The sequence below is a fragment of the Scyliorhinus canicula genome, chromosome 7, assembly GCF_902713615.1.
Source record: "Scyliorhinus canicula chromosome 7, sScyCan1.1, whole genome shotgun sequence".
Classification (NCBI taxonomy): Eukaryota; Metazoa; Chordata; class Chondrichthyes; order Carcharhiniformes; family Scyliorhinidae; genus Scyliorhinus; species Scyliorhinus canicula.
In genome coordinates, this window is record NC_052152.1 from 192,833,849 (window position 1) to 192,839,848 (window position 6,000).

Genomic DNA, 6,000 nt, shown 5'->3' on the forward strand with positions numbered 1-6,000 from the left:
ATAGTAACGATATGGTGGGGCAGGCAATAAACAAAGAAATAACTGATGCATGTAGAAATGGTACAGCAGTTATCATGGGGGATTTTAATCTACATGTCAATTGGTTTAACCAGGTCAGTCTAGGCAACCTTGAGGAGGAGTTTATAGAATGTATCCGCGATAGTTTCCTAGAACAGTATGTAATGGAACCTACGAGGGAACAAGCGGTCCTAGATCTTGTCCTGTGTAATGAGACAGGATTGATTCATGATCTCACAGTTAGGGATCCTCTCGGAAGGAGCGATCACAATATGGTGGAATTTAAAATACAGATGGAGGGTGAGAAAGTAAAATCAAATACTAGTGTTTTGTGTTTAAACAAAGGAGATTACAAGGGGATGAGAGAAGAACTAGCTAAGGTAGACTGGGAGCTAAGACTTTATGGTGGAACAGTTGAGGAACAGTGGAGAACCTTCCAAGCGATTTTTCACAGTGCTCAGCAAAGGTTTATACCAACAAAAAGGAAGGACGGAAGAAAGAGGGAAAATCGACCGTGGATATCTAAGGAAATAAGGGAGAGTATCAAATTGAAGGAAAAGCATATAAAGTGGCAAAGATTGCTGGGAGATTAGAGGACTGGGAAATCTTTAGGGGGCAACAGAAAGCTACTAAAAAAGCTATAAAGAAGAGTAAGATAGAGTATGAGAGTAAACTTGCTCAGAATATAAAAACAGACAGTAAAAGGTTTTACAAATATATAAGACAAAAAAGAGTGGCTAAGGTAAATATTGGTCCTTTAGAGGATGAGAAGGGAGTTTTAATAATGGGAAATGAGGAAATGGCTGAGGAACTGAACAGGTTTTTTGGGTCGGTCTTCACAGTGGAAGACACAAATAACATGCCAGTGACTGATAGAAATGAGGCTATGACAGGTGAGGACCTTGAGAGGATTGTTATCACTAAGGAGGGAGTGATGGGCAAGCTAATGGGGCTAAAGGTAGACAAGTCTCCTGGCCCTGATGGAATGCATCCCAAAGTGCTAAAAGAGATGGCTAGGGAAATTGCAGATGCACTAGTGATAATTTACCGAAATTCACTAGACTCTGGGGTGGTCCCGGTGGATTGGAAATTAGCAAACGTGACGCCACTGTTTAAGAAAGGAGATAGGCAGAAAGTAGGAAATTATAGGCCAGTGAGCTTAACTTCGTTAGTAGGGAAGATGCTGGAATCTATCATCAAGGAAGAAATTGCGAGGCATCTGGATAGAAATTGTCCCATTGGTCAGACGCAGCATGGGTTCGTAAAAGGCAGGTCATGCCTAACTAATTTAGTGGAATTTTTTGAGGACATTACCAGTGCAGTAGATAACCGGGAGCCGATGGATGTGGTATACCTGGATTTCCAGAAAGCCTTTGACAAGGTGCCACACAAAAGGTTGCTGCATAAGATAAAGATGCATGGCATTAAGGGTAAAGTAGTAGCATGGATAGAGGATTGGTTAATTAATAGAACGCAAAGAGTTGGGATAAATGGGTGTTTCTCTGGTTGGCAATCAGTAGCTAGTGGTGTCCCTCAGGGATCCGTGTTGGGCCCACAATTGTTCACAATTTACATAGATGATTTGGAGTTGGGGACCAAGGGCAATGTGTCCAAGTTTGCAGATGACACTAAGATGAGTGGTAAAGCGAAAAGTGCAGAGGATACTGGAAGTCTGCAGAGGGATTTGGATAGGTTAAGTGAATGGGCTAGGGTCTGGCAGATGGAATACAATGTTGACAAATGTGAGGTTATCCATTTTGGTAGGAATAACAGCAAACGGGATTATTATTTAAACGATAAAATATTAAAGCATGCTGCTGTTCAGAGAGACTTGGGTGTGCTAGTGCATGAGTCACAGAAGGTTGGTTTACAAGTGCAACAGGTGATTAAGAAGGCAAATGGAATTTTGTCCTTCATTGCTAGAGGGATGGAGTTTAAGACTAGGGAGGTTATGTTGCAATTGTATAAGGTGTTAGTGCGGCCACACCTGGAGTATTGTGTTCAGTTTTGGTCTCCTTACTTGAGAAAGGACGTACTGGCGCTGGAGGGGGTGAAGAGGAGATTCACTAGGTTAATCCCAGAGCTGAAGGGGTTGGATTATGAGGAGAGGTTGAGTAGACTGGGACTGTACTTGATGGAATTTAGAAGGATGAGGGGGGATCTTATAGAAACATTTAAAATTATGAAGGGAATAGATAGGATAGATGCGGGCAGGTTGTTTCCACTAGCCGGTGACAGCAGAACTAGGGGACATAGCCTCAAAATAAGGGGAAGTAGATTTAGGACTGAGTTTAGGAGGAACTTCTTCACCCAAAGGGTTGTGAATCTATGGAATTCCTTGCCCAGTGAAGCAGTTGAGGCTCCTTCATTACATGTTTTTAAGGTAAAGATAGATAGTTTTTTGAAGAATAAAGGGATTAGGGGTTATGGTTTTCGGGCCGGAAAGTGGAGCTGAGTCCACAAAAGATCAGCCATGATCTAATTGAATGGCGGAGCAGGCTCGAGGGGCCAGATGGCCTACTCCTGCTCCTAGTTCTTATGTTCTTATTAATTGTAAGAGATACAGGAGCCAGTCAATCTTTAATGGTAAAAGATGAGGAGTTATGTAGTTTGGGAAGAATATTGCCAGAAAAGGTGGTAATATGTGGAATTCAGGGTGAGAGGAGTAGCGCTCCATTATATAAGGTAAGGTTGGAAAGTCCAGTGAAGAGTGGCGAAGTGATAGTAGGAGTAATAGAGAAACTATCTTTCCAAGAATACAGTTTATCTTGGGGAATGATATAGCTGGATCACAGGTGGGAGTGATGCCTACTGTGGTTGATAAGCCCGTGCAAAATCAGACAACTGAAGTATTGAAGGACGAATATCCTGGATTGTGTGGTAACAAGGTCGCAAAGTCACAGGTTAAGACAAGAGGAGAAATAAAAGAGTGAAGATGAAGTTGAAGTGCAATTGTCACAAATGATTTTTAATCAGATGGTTGAAAAAGAACAAGAACAGGTGGAGAATGAGGCAGATATTTTTAGTTCAGGAAAATTGGCGGAGTTACAACAAAAAGATCTAGAAATAAAACGGATGTATCAGAAAGCATATGTGGAAGAGGAATCTGCGTGTATACCAGAGTGTTATTACCATAAAAGTGATGGCTTGATGAGAAAATGGAGACCTTTACATATGCAGGTGGATGAGAAGTGGGCAGAGGTTCATCAAGTAGTATTGCCAATAGGGTATAGAAAGGAGGTGTTGCGAGTTGCACATGAGGTACCGGTGGGAGGTCATTTGGGGATAAGGAAAACTCAAGCTAAAACCCAGAAACATTTTTATTGGCCTGGACTATATAAAGACGTAGTTAAATTTTGTCAATCATGTCACACATGTCAAGTGATAAGGAAGCCTCAAGCAGTGATAAAACCAGTGCCCTTAATACCCATTCCAGCATTTGAGGAAGGGTCCTAATTGATTGCGTAGGACCACTTCCTAAAACAAAAAGTAGGCATCAATATCTTTTGACTATAATGGATGTGTCTACTAGGTTTCCAGAGGCCATTCCAGTACATAATATTATAGCTAAAGAAATTGTGGAGGAATTACTTGAATTCTTTACGAGATATGGGCTACCCACAGAAATACAATCGGATCAAGGATCAAATTTTACCTCCAGGTTATTCAAATAAGTTATGGATAGCTTAGGAATAAAACAATTTAAGTCAACTGCGTTGGTAAGTACTAAAATGGCTATACATGATGTAGATGTGGGAAATGCTGTTCTGATCAAACAACATCCACACAGACTTAACCCTTTAAAATTAGCACAGGTTAACAAAGAGATTGAGAGTATGCTTAAAAATGGCATAATTGAAGTGGGTTGCAGCCAATGGAGCTCACCCATAGTGATGGTGCCTAAACCAGACGGTACCCAACGGTTGTGTGTGGACTATAGAAAGTCTGTATGGATGTTGTTTGATCAGAACAGCATTTCCCACATCTACATCATGTATAGCCATTTTAGTACTTCCCAATTTATCTCCACAAACTTGCCCATGTGATATCAATATCCCTTTCAGGTCAGTCAGTTTTTCCTCTGGAAGGTAACTCAACAATTTATCCCAATTTTTAAGAACATCCTCATTTTCCAATTTATTTTGAGGTATGTCAAATTCACAGTCATCTGGATTTGGTTCGTCACTCTGAGTTACAATCATTAAAACCTCCTCCTTTTTCTCTCCTTCCCTTTCAAAGTACCTTGTAATGCAGTTACAAGAACTGACTCTTATCCTATCCCACATTTGGAGGATTGCATTGAGAAAGTGTACCTTTAAGAAATGAAGCTGCTCATGTTACTGGAGTGATGTCAGAGTGTGGGTGGAGCTGAGCTCCACTTCTGCTTTTTAGTTTCAGTTTGAGAAAGCTTGGGTGTGTGTGTTTTTCAGTGAGCTGAATCTGAAGTTAAAAGTGAGCTGCACTGCTGTTGATCTTTGCCATCAAATGACTATCTATGGATCATTTGGGTGAACTCAGAATTGTAAAAAGGTCTCAGTATTGAATATAAATCTAATGTGCTCCTGTTTGAATGTTTATTAAGTCTTTTGGATGTTAAAAGGACAGTGTACAGGTTATTTAGTGTTGTATTCTTTGGGGGGTGTATTTAATTTACTGGTTGCAAAGATATTCGCTGTTTGTTTTAAAAAGGTTAACTTGAGTTCATAGAATAAACATTATTTTATTTTTAAAAACCACTGGTCCATTTTCTGCTGTACCATACCTGTAGAGTGAGCCATGTGCTCCCCATACCACAATCTATTAAAAGTTGTGGGTCAGGTGAACTCCATGATACACTTTCGGGTTCTCTAAACCCTAGCCCATAACATGAAGCAGCTGCAGATAGTTGGGCTTAGGACACTACCCTGAGGAACTCCTGTAGTGATGTCCTGGAACTGAGATGATTGACCTTCAACAACCACAAAACCACAACCATCTTCCTTTGTGTTAGGTAGGATTCCAAACAGCGGACAGCTTTCCCTGATTCCCATTGACTCCAGCTTTACGAGGGCGGCTTGATGTCAATTAATTGTCCAAAAATAAAATTATACATTCAATCTACAAATAGCGACGTGAAGCGGTGATGGTCAGGGGAGCAAATTTTGGGCAAATAATGGGAGTGAGGGATAAATAATTTGGCATGTTGGGATAGCTTTAAAATGTTTACTTGGTGAGAATCAATGTGGTTGAATATGTTTTTTTCACTTTGCAGATACCGGAAAATGAAAAATTGACTTTTTTTCATATTTTTAATCAGAAATAAATGGAGTTAAACTGTTTGACCACTATAAACAGATCATTTCAGCACTATAATAGATTCCTAATTATTTTCACAGTGTAAAAATATCAATATATTCTCTGAGTGTTGGAGGTATCGTCACAGCCTGACAATGTGATAATTAACTGCAGTAAAAATAAAACTAGAACTGATGGCAGTTAATTATCACTTACTAGGCTGTGCTACAGAATGCTATTCACACTTGTGGAAGAATTCATTGAAATGTAGTGTAATTTACTCGATAAGCACTGTGTAGAGGGAAAAACATGGGCTAAAGTTTGACATCCCATTATAACTGGGTTGGAATTTATTTTTAACCAGTTCAGACCTATTTTACCCTCAACGTCTTTGTTGTGCTGTTGCAATTTCTTTTAAAAAACTTTTAAAAAGAGATGAACTTTCCTGTGACCGAAGAAAGAACCAAAGGACAAGATTATCCATTTTAAGGCTTTTACTGTACCAAATTAAAATCAACACACGTCAAACATCCATTGCCAGGCAACTATTTCGTAAAAGGTATGAGAAAGGTCAATTTTGCATTGACTAATGAATGCAACTGAAACATATCTTACAAAACCCTTTCACTGAGCACCACGTTTCTGCTCGATATGTAGCATTTGAGGAACAGTCCCTCAGCCACTCCCAACTCCCCAACAGGTTTATTC